General features: G+C 43.6%; 1 protein-coding gene across 5 annotated transcripts in view; it reads left to right on the forward strand.

Annotated features, from left to right (window-relative positions):
* Plekhg1 (pleckstrin homology and RhoGEF domain containing G1) overlaps positions 1-19,144 on the forward strand; it is a 227,751-nt gene that overhangs the window by 121,253 nt on the left and 87,354 nt on the right. The window contains exon 1 of one of the 5 annotated variants that reach the window (XM_004645980.2): positions 13,375-13,653. The exons of 3 other annotated variants lie outside the window; for them this stretch is intronic. The gene's annotated coding sequence lies outside the window, so the exon portion shown is untranslated. Of the gene's footprint in view, positions 1-13,374; positions 13,654-15,040; positions 15,093-19,144 lie in introns of those variants that run through there. One more of the 5 variants, XM_023706252.1, reaches the window with a different exon arrangement.

Here is a 19,144-nt window from a genome sequence, read left to right on the forward strand (position 1 = left end):
TAATTCCTTCGCAGAAACCCTAAGTGAATTCTAACATTTTTACTGACATGTAGGCACATAAAGCTACTAGAAGGGTAAGACTGGTTCACATAAATAATGGAAAGAGGAAAACAAGAGCTCGCATCCTTTGACTCACTGTTGGCATCCTCGCTACCTTGCCCTGGAAGCCTTCCGTCTTTCACCTCCCTCACGGAATCTTTCCACTGTAGGAGGTGACTGTATGGCTTTCCCCCACGAATCTTGTATAGAGCAACCGGAAGTGATGTTTTGGTTTTTGCATTTCGTTTTCATATGGCTTACAAATCGCGAAGCAAAAGAGTAATGTTGCCATGTTATATAATTGGGTGATTTCTAGGTCTACTAACATAGCATAGAGGCCAGTACCCAGATATGCGCCCGGGAATTATCCAGCGTCCGATACCCTAGGGCCAGGCAGATCACGTAAAGGGGAGAAGCACGAGGGTAAACACCGAAGGGGGTGGTGAGGACTGCGGCAGGCTGGAAATCGCGCGGCTTGGTGAGCCAGCGGGCGCAGCCCAGTGCCCATCCATTGCTGCTCGGCAGGAAGGTTAGACTGGTGGGAACGGAGTTTTATATTTTGTAGTTGTCACTGTTCGGAGAAACCCTTTCCTCACTCAAAAATTCTCATTTTTTATGTGAGATAGTTTCCTTCTTTTTAAAACATGAGACCTTGATTTAAAGAACTTTAAACCAGCTTTGACCATGTAACAGATCTGTGGTCATGCTTTATCTGCTGGCCTCAGTATGCAGCTTCGGGGGTCAAGTTTGGCTCAGGCCCTGCCTCAACAGGCCTCTGAGTAAAGTCACTTTAAATAATCAAACTTCTCCAGCTCTGTTTTCCCTCCCACCAGCACAAGGGCAGGACCTCACCCTTGCTTTTCTTCCTGGGGAGCACCCTGAGGCCCTGTCCTCAGCAGTTCAGAGTTTCCAAGCTCCACAAAGCAAGGGATGCTCTTAGTGGGCCAGGTTCCACTACCCCAGGCTGCCGAAACTCACTCTTCTCTTCCAGGGAAAACAGTCTCTCATCCTTATGTTTTTCTCCACTGGATATAAAGATCCACAGCTAGTTGACTGGGATATTTCTTTCTTTCTTTCTTTAATCTTTTATTTATCTATTTATTTGGTACAGGGTCTCACTACACAGCTCAGACTCATACTAATCCTCCTGTCTCAGCCTCCCCAGAGCTAGGTTTACAGGTGTGGGCCACCACACCTAGTTTCATAGCATATGGTAATGGAATCGAACCTGGGTCCTTGCACTTGCCAGGCAGGTGCTCAGACCACTGAGCTGTCTCCTCGGCCCTGGCTGGGATATTTATGTTGCAATATTTTCTCTTATTTTAGCTTCTTGCCATCTAGCCTCTTCTTTCTTCATTAGGCACACACGGCTTCCCAGCTGATTGGCAGTGGGACCACATTAAGTATCAGCCACAACCACAGCCACATACAATATCAGTATCAGCAACCAACGTGTCCCCTAAGCCTCATGGCCTTTGCTCACTCTATCCCTATTCTATCCAGTCTTCCTTCCACTTTTCTCTCCCAAGCCACTAAATCTTCTATTACTTTATTACTACTGGAAGCCTACCCTCAGCCCCTCAAGTAGAATCTGTGATACACACCTGAAAAAACATTTGATAGATAGTTAGATATTATTGGAATTCTTTTTCTAGGAGGTATCTTATATAAGCCCCTGTTGTAGTCAGAGTTTGCAAGGGGAACAACACAGGACACATAATTTATAGACTTATTTTATAATAGTCACCCAAAGAGTCATACACAAGAGAATACAGGAAATCTGTCTACACACTAAAGACCCAGTATGCAAGCTGATGGCCTGGATGCCACAGCAATGTCCTATATGAGTCCAGCTGAAGACCTAGACCCTGTAACAATGCCTCACAAGAGTCCCACTGGAGACCAAGGGCCCACAACTATGTCTCACGCAGGCCTGTTTCACAATTCTGTGCTGGGAAAGCCCAAAGGTCAGTGGTGGAAGATAGAAAAATTGTGCCAGTGGGATGAAGGATCTAGGCTAGCAGGCTGAGGGATCTGCCCTCGAAATAAGTCATTTAACAAGGTCCCAAGCTTCTTCAATGATGAGAATAGCTACATTCATATCAGACAAGTCAGTGTGTCAAGGGCCTCCATGAGAATGAGCAGCTCCCTAGCAGCTTCTCTTCTCTTCCTCCTCCTCCTCCTCTTCTTCCTCCTCCTCCTCTTCTTCCTCCTCTTCCTCTTCCTCTTCTGCTGCTGTACACAGGTTCAGTCCAGCTGGGTGTTACAACTTGACCACCAGTTGTCAATCTACCGCAGGCCCTTGTAAATCAGTCATAATAAGCTGACCTGGCTGCAGACAACTACACAGAATATTCCAGTCTCACTTACTCAGTCTCCACAGAGGCTCACCCAGGACAGCTTGTTGCACTGCCTTTGTTCTAATCACCATAATTGCACATAAACTTATGAGTTAAAAGCTCCTTGAATGATTTAAAACCAACTGTACTTTCTATCTGTTATAGAAGCATATTTTTTCACTCAGTGTCTATGTCACTGCTATTCCAAGAGTACAGTAAAGCAGGTGCTTGCTTGGGATTCAGCCACACATTATGACAACACCCATGTGGTCAAAGGAGCTGTTTTGTAATCCACTTTATAACCTGGTTTTCAGAATGCAATTTTGCAGAGTGGAGATGATGTCAGTGAATAAATAAAAAGCATGACCTGAATGGTTGACATGGGCTGCTTAGATGATGCTGAGAATTTAGGTAGGGAGGTTTTCTCCTGGTAAGTGCTAGCTTAAGGTGTCTTTCAAAAGTTATGACACCTAAGGAATTAGCAGTCAGTTAAATCAGTCTTTGCATTGTTAGGGTTTGGTTCTCAGATGTCTCCCCCAAAACCTCCTGTGTTTAGAGGTGGGCCTAGGAAGGTAACTGGATGCTGAGAGCCACAATGTCATCAATTAATCTGTTGGTGGGTTCAGGGCTGAAGGGACTATTAGGAGGTGGGGTCTTGCTGCAGGAGGTAGGTCACTGGGTGTGTGCCTTTGAAGGGTGTGTTTTATCTCCAGTCTCTTCCTCTCTCTGGCTCTTTCCCACCCTCCCCACTTCCTGTTTGCTGCAAGGGGAGAGGCTTCCCGCCACCACACCCTCCTGCCATGACCTTTGTGCCTCTTCCCAGGACCAAAAGCAGTGGGGCCAGCTGACTATGGACTGAAATCTCTGCAGCCATGAGCCAGAATAAAATTTTGCTCCTTTTAAGTTGTTTATGCCACGTGTTTGGTCACAGCAAGCGAAAGCTGGCATACCTACAGATAGGCCACATGCTTCTGTCTCATATGTCAGCTCATGGTTTTCAGTGACAGTGGGCCCACATCTAAGATCCTAAAGTTGTTTTCTCAAGAGAAGCCATCCATGGAGCCCAGAAGTAGGTCACGGTGTTGACACATCATCCCAAGTGGTGGAATCTTTGATTCATCTATTTGGAAAGTGTTCTTAAATGTCAGGCAGAGACTCCAGAGCTCATTTTTCACTAATCCAGAGGGAATGTGGAATCCAAAGAGGTTAGCAACCTGGTCATGATGTTAAACACGTCCAATCAATCTGAGACTCCACATATCTCAGTTCTAGGTCTGGTGTCCTTTCACACATCATGTCACAAGCAGCAGATGCTGGCTCTGACTACACAAAATAAGCTCTGCTCTAGGGTTGGATTTTTATTACTAAATCACTAGGAAGATAACTAGTAGTCATTGTAAGAACTAATTCCTCAGTCCTCTTAGAGCTGCTCCATTTGCACGTGGTCAGTAAATAAGCATCAAGAGTGAGTGAAGTTATGGTCTCCCTCTTTCCCCAACCAGTCCTTCTGTGACCCCTTCTTTTAAGGCTCCTTTAATCTGTTCATTTTAATCTGATTATACCTTGGTGAAAAAGTTGGGCAGGGAAGATGACACTGTGATTTACTAGAACCACATTTTATAGGACCCTTGTCCAAGTGGTTATGAAAAAAATGGTGTCAAGATATTTGCCCAGGCAGCTCTGCTCCATGTGTGGAGGAAGAAAAAAGAAAAAGCTGAGAAGACAGAAGACCCATGTAAACAGATTACAGGATAGGATCAAAGCAGAATGAGGAAGGAAAGTAGAAGGTACTTTCTAGGTGGAGTACTGTTAGCATAAACAAAATTATTAATTGTGGTATGCAACTGTATATTTGCAAACAAGGATGAGTGGTCACTGGCATAATTCCAGGTGTACCAGTAGGCTCTGCCTACAGAAAGTAAAAGAACCCGGATGGTCTTTTCTCTCCACCTCCATCCCCCAGTGACTTCTCAGCCTTTCTAATGCCCTGAGAAGACAGACTGTTGCTGCCTTTTCCAAGGCTCCGTCTCAGAGGAGCAAGGAGCGCGTTTATTCCCCAGAAGACATTTTTACAGTTCTCAGTTGATGTGAGGAGTGTGAAGATTCTGAAAACTCTCTGGTAGAAACAGTTAAAAAGCAAAATCTGGAGACACAGGGAGAAGGTGACCAAGGGATAGCACCACTCCTTCTAAGTGCTGTCCCGCAATCTCCACAACTACAAGGCTTAGCCATCCGCATGAGCCCTGCCTCTTGGACAGCTCTTTCATAAACATTTGAAGGAAGAGGCAAATACCTATGGGAAACTTGATGGTCTGTCTTGCATAACTAAGCTCACCATACACACAAGAGCTGTGATCTCTTGTGTGTTCCTAGAGTGGTTCTTAAAGAACTTCAGCTCAAGATGAGAAGGTACTTTAAAGACAGGAAATGCCTCCCCTCTGAGTGGGTTGGGTTGTCTGACCAGGGATGCATTGCTCAGTAATCAGAAGGCTCCACACAGAGGAGATGCCCACTTCCTCAGATGTCATTAGCCAATGAAGATAAAGTCGGACAAAGTCAAGGAGGAGTTAGAGTAGAGACCCTGCAGTCTCTTTCCAGTATTGATAAGCTGTGATCATAGGACATCAGTTCCTCTGTTCCTCTGCTGGAAAATAATCCCCCAAAACAGAGATTTTTACTGTTTTATTCATCCCTTTTATTTTGGCACCTGAGTCACTATACATGGAAGTGGCTCAATAATATTGACCAAATTCATTCATCAGTCAAGACAAATGTGACATTTCTTTCTGACATGGAATAGGCTCTACCTGATCTGACTTGGACCAACGATAAATCACAAAGGGGCGAAAATTTGGCATTGTGTCACAAAATAAAAGGCAAAGATCACCACTCTGAGAAAAAAAATGTGGAGTCCAACTATATCTGCTTTGAAGACCAAAGATTCTGGAGTGTGTTTGAAATCGTGTTCGCCTGAGACAGGCAAGACACTGAGTTAGCTCACACTTAGTGTTTTGAACCAAGAACACTTACGTGAAAGGGGCAGGTTGGCTAGGCAAGCCAGAGGCCTGTGCCACAGGACAGATGGCAACAGCAGGAAGCCTGAGCCTCTGGTCTCTGGGGCAACCGCCTGGGATGCTGGAGGGACTCGGGGACAAAATAAGGTAAAGGTGAAGGGAGCCTGGGAGGGCTGGAGTCCTTAAGGAACTGTGTGTGATGCAGCCATGCCTGACAACTAGGTCCCTAATCATCAAGGGAGTGGAGGACGTGCCCATTGGCCTGTCTTCTTACCTGGTGACCTTGGTGCCTCCCAGTAGCCAAGGCTACGTGGATGCCAGCCAGCCAGCCAGCAGGGTGTGCACACGTGGCCGCAAAACAGGCCCCAGGGAGGTGGGGGTGAGGGCAGTGTGCAGGGAATGCCCATCCCGGAAGGTTGTTTTGTTTTTTTGCTTTTTTGTTTTTTTTTGCTTTTATAAGTCTAAGTACACAAATAATACATATCAAATAAAGTGTAGAGACATCATCCAGTGAGTAGTAAAAGAACTGCTGGTATTCATAGTTTGGCTTTTTCTCCATTCTTATACACTTTTAAAGGATTTGATCATTTTTATTTAGAGTAAACCAAAATAAATTTGGTTACACTTGTTTCGTGACCTCATTAACATAAACCTGCAGGGGAATGGAGAGCTCCTTTTCCTGCCCTTTGTTCTGTTAACGTAAACAAGTTACTTCATGCACCTCTGTGGGAACCGGGAATTAAGCAAGCGCTTACACTCACAAAAACTTTCAGCAAGTTTGACTGTCAGCGTGGATACCGAGTAATTAAACATTAGATGAAAGATGAGTCCAGCTGGGCTTGCTCTCTGAGATCGGAATGGGAACAGTAAGGGCAGGCGACCCAAGGTGAGCTTCATCAATAGAACGTCTCTGTCCACCTGAAGGGCAGGTTAGAAAAATCAAGCCAAGTATTCACATACAATTCTTGGTAGTTGATGTCTGTGGCATCCCACATTGTTGAGTAACACCTGTCACACTTGTCATTCATTTTCTGAGGCTTATCAACGCTTGCGTGGCAGGCGCTCAAAGAAGGCAAAGCCTGTGTCCACTAAATGCTCAACAGGAAATCTGCGGCTCAGTGGACCCCAGCTAGTGAGGGTGAGTGGGCAACTCTGTTAGTTAAAAGCCAAGAGAAGAAGTACAGGGACAAGGGTCCTCAGGCTGTTGCTGTTAGCCACAGTTCACAAAGCCAAGACCCGTACCCGGGCAGCGGGTGGGCATCCGTAAACACACGCTGGGGTCAGTGCCCTTGTTGCTTTCATTCACAGCTCAAGCTTTTTAAATGTGCTTCATTGTGAAAAGACAGCAAGATGAACAGATAAACTCGCCTTCTGCAGCATTGCGCATTGATCTCGACATATTTCTATTTCTTAATCCCTTACATGAGAATATCGCAGAAGGAAGAGCTTAGTTTGCTTCACTATATTAATATACAATCACAAATGAGTATGTTGCTAATTTATCTTGTACAGTTCTAGGTGTTCCTGTAACCACTTTTTTTCTTGGATGCCTTGAGACTGATCGTGTTAACTGGACAATCATAGTTATTTACATTTTTATGTTTGTAATTCTGCTTAATTGTTGTGGAATACATTCTTTTCTTAGATTATTATGATTGTTTTGATGTTTAAAATATGATGCCTGCTGTTTATTATCACGAGACTTAATGAAGTAAATACTTTTGCATATAATTGAAATAAGTGCTGACTTCTGAACTGAAAAGAAGGAAAGCTTTTTGGGTGTAGTACATTTGAGGTTCAAACAATAATCTTGTTCTGCAGTGTGCTTTACTATGCCATAAATGACAAAAACAATCCCTGTTTAATGTTTTCATTTAGTGCAAAAAATCAGATTTCCCCAGGGCTTTATTGCTGGTTGTACCTGCTGAAACTAGTTGCATACAATACGATTGTAGTTCCCTTTTTTATTAAAAGTGCTCAAAATCGCTTTGTTAATGTTTTCAAAAAAACAATTAAAAGCAGTTAATAAAAGCAAATTCTTGAAAGAATTAAGTCACCTGAAATCACTTAGGAGAAACTTCTGCCTCTCCGGAGTGGAATCTGCATTTGGTGTCATACACATTCCTGCCTCAGTAGGACTGTCCCTGTGACATGGTACAGGAGACCAATAAGTATCAGCTCCAACCTCCCACCCCCTCTTTGGCTCTAAACATTAGGGGAAGCTGTCAACCACTGTGACACAGTAGCTTTGGGAGTGGGGAAGAAGAAAGACTCTGATAACCCCTGAAACATGGCAGTCGCTCTAGGCAGGTTCTAAACTGGCTCAGAAACTGCGTTAAATTTGCACCAAGTGCCTCGTTTGTGTCTCCCACCTCTGCTGCTCATGAGAATCAGCTATGAAGCCACAACTTCTGGGTCAGCCGAGGGTGGAGACAGCGGCAGTGTCCAGGGTCCCACCCCACCCCCATGACTTCACCTCACTGCTTGCAAGGAAGTGTGTCACAAAAGAGAGGAGAGGAAAAGGCCAGCAAATGGGGGTTGTCCCCCTTAGCCAGGATGTGACAACAGTTGTTACTCTGGAACTGTAAGAGATTCTTGCTTTAAATTATATTTTGAAAAATCCTACTGCAGGATTTCGGCAAAACACTCCAGCCCCTTCTGCAAGTTCAAGTCCTACTTTTTTTAGAGTATTCTTCAAAGTATAGATTGTGTTGAATGCCTTCAGTTATGAACGGATTAGATGTGTGTTTATCTGCTGGAGAAATATGTGTCTGGAAGCAGACTGCATTCTTCCAGGGATAATTCGCTCATTGTGCTTAATACAGCGAGTCCTCCAGGGGTGTCCTTAAAGATGGGACTCGTAGATTGTGGGAAGCCAGAGGCTTATTGTAACATATTTGCTTGCTTACTATCTAGAAACTGCAGTTCAGAAATAACCAACACTTGATTTCATTGTCTCTGGAAAATAAAGACCAAATATCCTAATAAAAGACCTGAGGGGGAAAAAAAAGAGCTAATGATTGGCCCAGAAGAGGAGCAATGAGCCCACAAAGGAGCCCTAAGACAGAGCAAGATGTTAGAGCCCCGGAACCCGCACCTATCAAGGCCACCCCTGCCCACCCCTCAGCTGAATGATAGGTACAGGAGGCAGAAGTTAAATCATAATTTGTCTGCAAGGGAAGGGTGGGCTGTGAAAACCCGAGTTCTGGGAAACAATGGGCTTTGTGTGCTTGTCATGACCAAACTCCACACTGACATTTACTGCAGTCGGGGACGGAAACTAGGTTTTCAGTTGGAGGATGTGAGGAATGGTAACTAATATTTGTTGCTTGTGCTCTGCTGTCAGATTTGGTGCTCCAAGAACAAGACAAAAAAATATGCTCATTTTCTCTCTCTCTCTCTCTCTCTCTCTCTCTCTCTCTCTCTCTCTCTCTCTCTCTCTCGTATTTGGTGCCTTAGACCTCTGTCTTTTGCTGAAAGTAAATATGTCTTCAACTTGTGAAAACAAACTTTCTTGCCATTAAAATTTCACTCTGAAAACTAGCTCTTTAGAAAGAAAAACACCAGGTTAGAACTTCTTATTTATTTGTTGGACCGTGTATCTGGATTAGTGCGTGTAACACTCAGAAGGCAGAGGTTGTAGCTTGTGGTGTTTCCTGGCAGAGTGTGTATGGATTTTTAATGAATAACTGCAGTGCAGAAGGGCCTTAGGACACTACTGCTCGCTTTTGGGTAGGTCAGCATGTCCTTCAAAGGTCTTTAATGGGAATGTGTGGCACTTTTGGGTAGGCGGTTCACTTCAATGTTTGTTGCACTTATTCGGTGGTATACTGTTAGAAAACATAATATCATAACATTTTTTCCCAAAGACATTTGGATAGGCTAAAAATATTTTGTTACTATACTGTGCATCAGAAAATAGCCACTTTTATTATTTGTTTTGGTCCTATCATTTGTCACAATGGCAAAGCTTAATTCACTAGACAGAGTTCTCAGACACAAACTTCTCCAGCCTTTAAATTGTTGTGTGCCAGTGCCAGAGAGATAGCTTAGTGGCATAAGTGCCTGTCCACAAGCGCAAAGTCCTGAGTTTGATCCCCAGTACAAAAATAAAAATAAAAAAAACTGTTACATTCCAGTCAGACAAGTGGCAAGTGGCACATCCCTGAAACTCTAGCACACTGGGAGGCTCAGGCAGTAAAATCACAAGTTCAAGCCCAGACTGGGCAACTCAGTGAGACCCTATCTCAAGATAAAAAAGAACTAGAGATATAGTTCAATGCAGAGACCCTGGGTTCAATCCCCAATACTGAGAAGAAAAAAAAAAGCTATCTTCCATGTGTAAAACATTATACATGTTTTGAAATATCCCCTCGTGATTTCTAGCACCTTTGTGTCTGAAACAGTAGTTCTCTACATCTGCACTGTCCAGTATTGGTCATACAAAGCAGATCTTTTCTTGTGCCCCAGAAGGTATGCATGCCCTTGCCCTGCCTCCTCTCTCCAAGACGGGCTTCCCCTTCATTACAAGCTTCTTGGTTGGAGCTGTTGCCTGGCTGCCAAACCAGCAAACTGTCTCCACTGGGCTAGATCTTCGAGGTCCATGCAACAGTGCCCCCTGTGCTGGCACCTGTCTTCCCTCCCAGCCTGACCAGGCAAGCCACTGGGGCCTCATTCCTGAGTGTCCATATAGGAACGACAGGCAGGCTCCTTCGGGGGGGTTGGCAATGATTCTATCCCATTTTCTAGGGGATTTCAGAGTTTTAACTGATGACTTTTACCTTAAACCAAAAAGCAATCAGTTTCTGATACAGATTGAAAATCTGAAAGGCTGATGTCCAAAATGCACCAAAAAATCTGAAATGCACCAAAATCTGAAACAGTTTGAATGCTAACAGGATGTCACAAGTGGAAACTCCAGGCCGTGAAAATTTCTTTTACATTCAAAACCATTACAAATATTGTGTAAAGTTAACTTCAGGCTATGTACATAGGTATTTTGTGTATATGCAAATATTCCAAAATTTAAAATAAAAAGTCTAAAATCTGAAACCCTGTTCCAAAACATTTTGGATAAGGGTTACACAACATGAAGCAAGAGCCTAGGCCTTGCCACAAAGTTCTAGGGAGGATTTCTATTTTTTAATGGCAAAGCCTTCTGGCTATCTCATAGGTAGGTCCCATGCTGGCCTTCACTTCCCTTGCCTGATGTCTTCTGTCTTTGCTCTACCTGCTGTCCAGACGGGGGCTGCTGTCCCTTGCCACCCTTTCCAGGTGGGATCACTGGGAAAAGCACCCCTACTTCCTGATTGTATGATCAGTGCTGGAAGGGAACTAAAAAGAGTTGCTTTCCAGTAAGAGTACAGTGTGTCATCCCCTAAAGAGACACACATGTGCATGTACCTGCAACCAGTCACACTGTCATTTAGAAAGACATTTTGCTGGCCCAAACCACCATCTTTACCACTGTTAACATCAGCAAGTGAGCTACTCTGAGAAGCAGTGAGGATACTGGCGCTTGTGCCTTGCGTGTGTCAGGGGATTCCTTCTGCTGCCTGTGTGAGGTCTGGTGGCAAGACAGCAGGGCGCCTCCATGAACTACCTGCAGGATCGGGAGGACAGAGGTGTGGAGTATGAGATGGGGCTGGGGCCATCCAGCCATGGAAAGATCACATGGAACACGTGGGGGCCCTAAGGAAACTGGGCGCTGGGATGAAAGTTGAAGGTTGCTCAAGAAATGCATTTCTTCTCTCTTCTTTACCTCTTGACCTGTGTGTGTGTGTGTGTGTGTGTGTGTGTGTGTGTGTGTGTCTGTGAGTCCCTGCACTGCTCATTTGTTAATTTGAATTTGCAAATCCATACTTGAGTAATTATAAAGGCAAAAAGTGTGTGCCCCCTACTTGACAAAAGCTTATAACTCAAAAGCCTCGATTTAACTCCTTATTTGTAGGTGCAGTATAGTTAGTTCAGGTTCAGTGCAGGGATCCCAGAGGTTTTCACACACACTGATGATCTTGCCAAAGCAAGAATCAGAGACAAACTAAGACATGACTGCCTTCTGGGACCAAATATGGCCTGGATGTCACTTCAAAGCTGCCTTTCAGCATTGTCACATGTCCTATCAGTAAGCTTAGCAAACTGCCCACCTGCCTACCACGGAGCACTTTGCTGCTTTGATTTCCTTATAATGTACACAGCATCTATTAGAGATGGCTTTCTAAAATTGTGTTTATTGGCAAAAATAAACAACGACAATAACATTTTATTGCATAATAATCACCAACAATATCTGAGGCTGGGCACAGAAAATAAGTGAGTCAGGAAGCCAGGAGACTGTATATTCAGTTCCATCTAGGAGGTTAAATCTTTGATTCTTCCAGTACAGGAAGGTTCCCTGGTCCCCACAGCTGACAATGAGAGCTGGAAGATACAATTAGAAAATGATTAAATAGGAGGCTGTGCCACACTTACCCTACGGGTAGTAAGCAGCCGTTTAGCAAATGGACAGAGAAGGGCAAGAGCAGTCTGGAGGTGGGCTGAGAGCGTGCGAGGTTGGAGCTAACTCGGTTAAGGAGAAAGGAGGGTGCTGCCTGGCCAGGAGTACAGGTCTCTCTCTCTCTCTCTCTCTCTCTCTCTCTCTCTCTCTCTCTCTCTCTCACACACACACACACACACACACACACTCACACACGGACTCAGAGGCCAGAGGATCCCTGGGGTGAAGATGGAAGCTAAGACAGTCTGCACAGCCGAGGAAGGACCCCTCCTCTCAGCTGCCTTCCAGGGTCCTGCTTTGCCAAATGCCAGTGGATCCCAGTGGACCCGGCTCGGGAAAATTGTTGCTACTGGGCCTGTGCACCAACTGACGTGCTTCCTACCATCCGAAGGCCTGATTCAAGGAGCGCTCTGTATGTTCAGCCTTATTTGAAAGGAAATGGGCCTTCAAGCAAATTATCCTATTATGTTGTTAGTTTAAAATCACTTAATAAGCATGATAGAAATAGCTATATTAAAGATGATCTGCTAATGTTTCTCATAACCACAAGTGAATGCTTTAAACGGAACTTCTACTTAAAGGATTTTAATCCTTGAAGTAGTTGAGTTTTAGGTGTCTCTCTCCCCATGGACAAAATGCACACTTTGAATTTCACTTCCTTGGTACAGCGATATCCATTTCCAGTAGCATGTTTGTACTTCTGCAGACCTTCCTCTAACGAACTCAGTATCTTTCTCTAGTAGAAAGCGTTTAAATCTTTATACAGCAATAGATACAGGATTTTAAAAAGGTCAGCTGGCCTTAGGGAAATCAAAAGCCCAAATAACTGGGAGTCTGGTTTACTGAAGTGTGGGAAATACACCCTTCTGTCTTTACTACTTATAAACTATAGATGCCTGAGGCTATCTGGGCATAGTGGCACATACCCATAGTCCCAGCACGGTGGGAGATGCAGGCAAAAGGACCACAAGTTCAAGCCTGGCCTGCATAACTTCTCCAAACCCTGTCTCAAAATATTGAAAAAAAAAAAATCTTAGAACTGAATTGCTTTTTAAGTTATCCACGCAAGTTTTAATTTTAGATATTGCCTTTAAAACTGTTCCCTGAAAAGCCAATTTTAAATGTGTTCTCGTGTAAATTTGCACACTTAAAAACGTATTACCTTATTAACATCAGCTAATTTTCCAAACTGCCCTCCACCAGGTATGATTCACCGTCTCACCCCCATATCAAACCTCCTTTTGAAACTGATGTTGAGGATGTGTTGGTTTATGTTGAAACAAGCTCATACTTCAGGAAGTGAACTTGAAAATACCTGAGCTCCCAAGATCTGGCTTATTTTAATGTGGAGTTTAACGAGAATCCCGAGAAGCTTTAGGCGAGTGTGGGCTGTATTTGATGTTCACCAAAGAATGGGGCTCGGAGGGTGTTGCTCAGCGAAGCGTGCATTTGCAAGTTACCCACAGTGGTGTCTATTGTCCTGTTTCTCAATTGAATGATGTCATGTTTCATTTAAGGCTCTCCGTGATGCCGGAGTCTGTGGTCTGCACACTAGGGGGAAAAAGGCAGGGAGAAAGTTGCAAATCAGGTTTTTGTAAAGCCTTTGTGTGTTGGGGTTGAGAGATAAAAGCTGACTCATGCAATATTTCCGCGGAAGGCGCTGCACAGACTGGTAGACGCGTCTTGTTCTACCTGACTGAGCACCCCGTGAGGTCACTGCATCAGCTGAAAGCAGCCGATGTGCTGTCGCCCAGGTGGAGCACAGGTAGGTGCCAATGGGAACGTCCCGAGGAGCGATGCTGCCGCTGGGACCAAGTGGCTGCGTCCCTGGGGAGCAACCGGAGCCAGCCCATGGCAGCTAGAGGCTGTCGCAGGGGGCTCTGCGCTGCACCGCGCAGGGGCGGACCCGACCGGCTGCAGCGCCAGTGTTCTGCTGCAGATGCCGTGCACCGAAAGGAGTTTCCTCACAGCAGAATTAGGCTGCAGGATGATTTCTTTTACCCTAAATCTGGCTCTTACATGATTTTTGTCTTGGTTTGGTTTGGTTTGGTTTGGTCTCTTCTGGTCTGGTCTGGTTTGGTATGCATCTGAAAATTAGATTGAAAGCATTAGAGAGCTGATATTCATGACTGGGAGAAATCTAAAATCCTGGGCTGTCAGCAGTAGAATACTTCGCAGTTCAATGTGCTTTCTTTTTGAGATTCCTGTAAACTAAGCTGGAGGAACAAGATAAATGTTTGCAAATTTTATGCCTAGCAACTGCAGTGAGCCAACTGTGTCAGAGTACAGCGGGAACCCAAGTTGACTGAGTAACTAGCGTCTCCATTTCCAGCGCTCATTGGTAGGAAATACTTTTGTTAGAAGCAATCGCTGGGGGAAAGCAGGCACAGATTATATTAGAAGCTGCTTATTGCAGTCTGATTTTATTTTGTTTCATTAATTATTTGAACTTAGTGATGCTGACTTTAAAAGATGGATATATCCAGCCTTACTATACTTTATCACATACTGAATATAAAAATCAATTACTTTCACTTAAACTATTTAAATATCTGATACATTCAGAGGTGAATTTAGTTTTCTAAAACAACTTGCAGATTATAAAAGCCACACATTTACTGAAGAAAAGGAATATTACCAGTAGCACAGGAAAAGTACTATGCGTTCTACTTGGTGAAGTGAATGTTAATATTTTATTGTATATCCTTTCAACTCTTTTCTAAGAGTTAATAAAGTAGATAAATAAAGTGGCAGTATCTGGTATTCAAAATTGAGATCACATTCTACGTGTGTTTATTCAACCACACATTTTTCTTAACTATATTTAGACCTCTTCCTATGCCTTTCAGGGTTTATGAGAACATGGCATTCAATGGTTTTACATTGTGCCTTCTAGAAGGATTTGTTTATTCTAATCTCTATTGTTACATGCTTCATTTCTCTTCCTCCTCCTTTTACTTGAAGAAAATGTGTATGTGCTTTGCAAACAGATTTATTTACTCAGAGCACTATGGTTAATCACTTGGAATACTTCCTTTCTTCCTCCTCATTTTTCTTTAAGAAAAGGTTATTTTGCTTCAGTGCCCCCACTCCCAACTGCTCAGAGATGTTTTTGGAACAGTGTGTTCCATACAGATGGAGCTTGTATATGTGCCTCGCATTGTTTAGCTGCTGTCTTGAGACCATTTTCATGCTAACAGAAAGGTACTGTTTAAAGTGAAGCTGGAACACAGATTATTTTTTAGTGTGAATTAAAAATAGAGGGCTGTTTTTTAGCCTTAGGCTAAGTCAATGATGTATTTCATCTTCCAAGACCTGACATTAATAGGATGTAGAAGAAAACTGCTAGCATGAAGTTACTACTTGTGCCATGATGCCAGCTAGCAATGGGCAGTGTGGTTTGCAGCAGCCAATAACCTTGCTAGGGATTCGGAGTAAGGGTTGCAAGGGACCTGCCGAAGTGATCTAATCCAGCTGCTTCACTCATTGTCAAGGAAGCCAAAGGTCAGGACCAACCTTAACAGTGCAGAGCCAGGGAATACCTGCAAACCCCTGGAGCAGAAGAGATCCTTATGTCACAATTTAATGTCTGTCCTGTGCTTTGAGTTGTCACTATACACAGCGTTGGGGGCATCTTCATACACACGCACACCAGTATAGCCCCTTTGGCTACGTGGTACTGAACGCTTCAGACAAGCATCTTGTGCTGAGTTCTTTATTTCCTGGTCTCTAAGTTCCTTTTCTGTACCATTATTTTATGGCTTCATGTACAAGGAATAGTGGCCTAGAAATCAGAAACCACAGTCAGATTCCCATTTCAACTCTGAGCACTGTGTACCTAACCTGTTTCTTTTTTCTTTCCATAATTTTTTTTAAAAGTAGTGAAAGAATTTTAAGATTGTTTTGGAGGCATTTTAAATACAGAGTTACAAGGGTAATTTTAATACAGAGTGAGAGCATTTATATTACGGAAAGCTAATCTGTTAATACAGACTGTTTGGGTTATCTTTTGCTGATAAGTGAGTCATCCCAAATCTCAGTGTCTTAAAACCGCAACAGTCATTTATAACCTGTGAGTCAGGAATTCAGGCAGGGTTCTGCTAACTGGCTTCTGCGTGTGGATGCAAATGCATGTGGCAGGGCTTGGGTCACCTGAAGGCTTCTCATTCACATGCCTGGTGCCAGGGCTAGAAATACCCCAGCAGCAGAATTTAGAATAGTTGAGGTCCTTTCCACAGCAATGTGTTTCGCCACACACTTCCTCCAGCATGGCAGCTTCAGAGAACCAGATCTGCCTGTGCAGTGAGTTGGGGTAGGTCCACCTGTGGCTGCAAGGTTTCCTCTGTCTGCCTGCTCGGTCATGCTGTTGGGTATTGCTGTCATTCTCCGGGTGAGGTAGGAGACACAGTGCTACCATATCTGAGCTTTTGTACAATATGTTTTCTCTTTATTGAACTTCTTTTACATAAACTTGCTTCACTCTTTATTGGTAATAAGAGTTTTCATTTTGAGCTTATTAAGCTTGTTTTCATGTACTTGATGATCATGTATATGTCTCCTAAGTATGAATTTAGGTCTTACACCCATTTTTAAATTGTTACTTGACTTTTTGCTACTGAGTTATAAAAGTTCCTTATATATTTTGATTATTAAGCCTTTATCAGATACACAGTTGGCAAATATTTTCTTCTATGCCATGGGTTGCTTTTTCAATTTGTTGATTATGTCCTGTCTGTACAGAAGGTTCTCCCTTTGCCTTTGGGGCTACCTGTGCTTTTTTCAGATCAAAGAAATCATTTCTTTTTTTGTTTGTTTGTTTTTTAGGGAAAGGTCTATAGGGTGTTCAGGGTCTTACTACTAGATTGGACTCATAATGATCCGCCTGTTTACAGCCTCCAAGAGCTGGGAGTACAGGCTCACGCCACCACACCCAGTCTTAATTGCCATCTCAGCGCACCTCAGTGGTGGAGCCAGCACAGCAGGCCCAAGGATTGAACCCCCAGCCCCTGCACCTGCTTGCAGGCACTTTAATCCACTGAGCTATTTGGCCGACCCAAGAAATCATTTCTAAGACCAGTATCAAAAAGCTTCCCCCTGTTTTTCCTCATAGTTTTCATTTTTTCAGGTCTTACATTGAAGCCTTCTGCTTATTTGACTTGATTTTTGTTTAAGGTGCAAGGTAAAGGTCTATTTTCTTTTTTTTTTTTTTTTTTTTTTTGGTCTGTAGATAGAGCACAATGTAAGAATGGAATATTGGCCAGCCAAAGAGAAGGAAACCCTGCCTGAGTGAGCGTAGTGGACATTGTGCCAAATGAAATAAGCCAGCCACAGAAGGACAAATATGACATAGTGCCACTTGTGTGAGAAGTCTAACATAGTTCAACTCATAAAAGAATAGTAGTTGCCAGGGGCTGGGGCCAGAGAGAAGCAGGACGGTATTAGGCAGGATGAGTTTTCAGTTGTACAAGACACATGAGTCCAGCAGATCTCTCCAGCCTGGTATCTAAAGGCAACATTAGTGTGTTATGTACATGGAAGCTTCCTGAGGCAGAGCTTATGTCAAGTGTTCTTAGGAGAACATAACAAAGAGAGAGCGCAGCAGCTTCTGGAGATGATGGACGTGTCTGTGGCACAGGTGGTGGGGATGGGCTCGGGAAGCGTGGACTTACCTTCAGGTACATCACTCTGTACACATTAAATGTATATAGCTCATGCATCAATCATGCCTCAATAAAAAGCACATAAAATTTTAACTCAGTTTTCTTTTTTGTAATACCAGCGGTTATATTTGGGGCTTTCCATGTGCTAGGCAAGCACCCTGTCTTTGAGCCACACCTCTGGATATTTAAATATCTTTGGACTAGGTATTTTGGGAAAATTCTAATTTATGGAAAGGTCAAAGGGCTGACCTAATAGCTCAGCGGATTAAAGCACCTGCAAGCAGGTGCAGGGGCTGGAGGTTCAATCCCTGGCCTGCTGTGCTGGCCCCACCCCCAGGGAGCACGGAGAGCAATTGAGACTGAGCGTGGTGGCATGAGCCCGTAATCCCAGCTCTTGGGAGGCTGTAAACAGGCGGATTACTATGAGTCTGATCTCATAGTAAGAGCCTGAACATCCTGTAGACCCTTCCTTAAAATACAAAAAGAAAGAAAGAAAGAAAGAAAGAAAGAAAGAAAGAAAGAAAGAAAGAAAGAAAGAAAGGTCAAAAAGAAATGAAGGGAAAAGAGAATGAAGGAATTAAAATGAATTAAGATGTGTTATGTACACGGACCAGCTTCTCAGAATGGATATAATCATGCACAGCGGACATGTACTGTTAAACACACAGAAAAAGAGCACAGGGTTCCCATCATCCCCTGGCCAGCCTGCCCTAATTCTGACACCCTGTGTGACCATACCTAGTACCTTGGGCCCAATAAAGAAACCATGGCAACAAGATTTTTACTTCATCATCACCAAGTACCTGAAAAGAAGCATAAAAATCATGTTCTCTTAATTGTTTGTTGAACCTTATAAAGAACATATAGAATTCTAGTCCTCATCCTGCCTTTTCAAAAAAAACAATAGGTGAAAATCCGTGTTGCTCTCTGGTGGCTTTGAACTACTGAGTCATCCACCATCTCAGGATCGTGAAAAGAGTACTCCTCCAATGTCTGGTGTTGGCTTTCAAATACATAAATTGTGTTTAACTTTGACTCTTAAGTTTAAAAAAAAATCACGATGTTAGCTGTTTACAAAGAGTTTTCTGGCTATTGACCAGCTTCTAGCTTATGCTGTGGTCATCCCGTCGCTGTCCTCTTGAGTAATCCACAGGTGGAGCACCAAGGAAGGACATCACCGAGTTACTCATTCATAAGGAGACTGCACATTCTCTCGATTTCCACGGTTGCTCGGCAAGAAACTCAGACTAGGGGCTTGGTGCATCGAATAGCAATGAGCAGCATGTAGGAATCCCGATCTTCCTCTGCCTGTGGTGGGGAAAGTCACCACCTTGCCTTAGGAGGTTGTGCCTAGAAGCTGTGGTAGGGATTAACAGGCTGTGATGCCATCAAGTCCTCCTGGAAGCCAAGAGAATTTATGCAGGAAACCTAAATCAGCCTGAGAAAGAAGTTAAACCCAAGAAGGATTGCTTTTTATTCTGCTAGTGACATTCCAAAGAATAGCATTTATAATAATGCAAGTGCGAAGGGCAAGCATAAAAACCAGGAAATTAAATCCCTTCAGAGAAAGAGGGAGAGGGAGAGGGAGAGGGAGAG

This window comes from Octodon degus, unplaced genomic scaffold, assembly GCF_000260255.1.
Source record: "Octodon degus isolate 3935 unplaced genomic scaffold, OctDeg1.0 scaffold00246, whole genome shotgun sequence".
NCBI lineage: Eukaryota > Metazoa > Chordata > Mammalia > Rodentia > Octodontidae > Octodon > Octodon degus.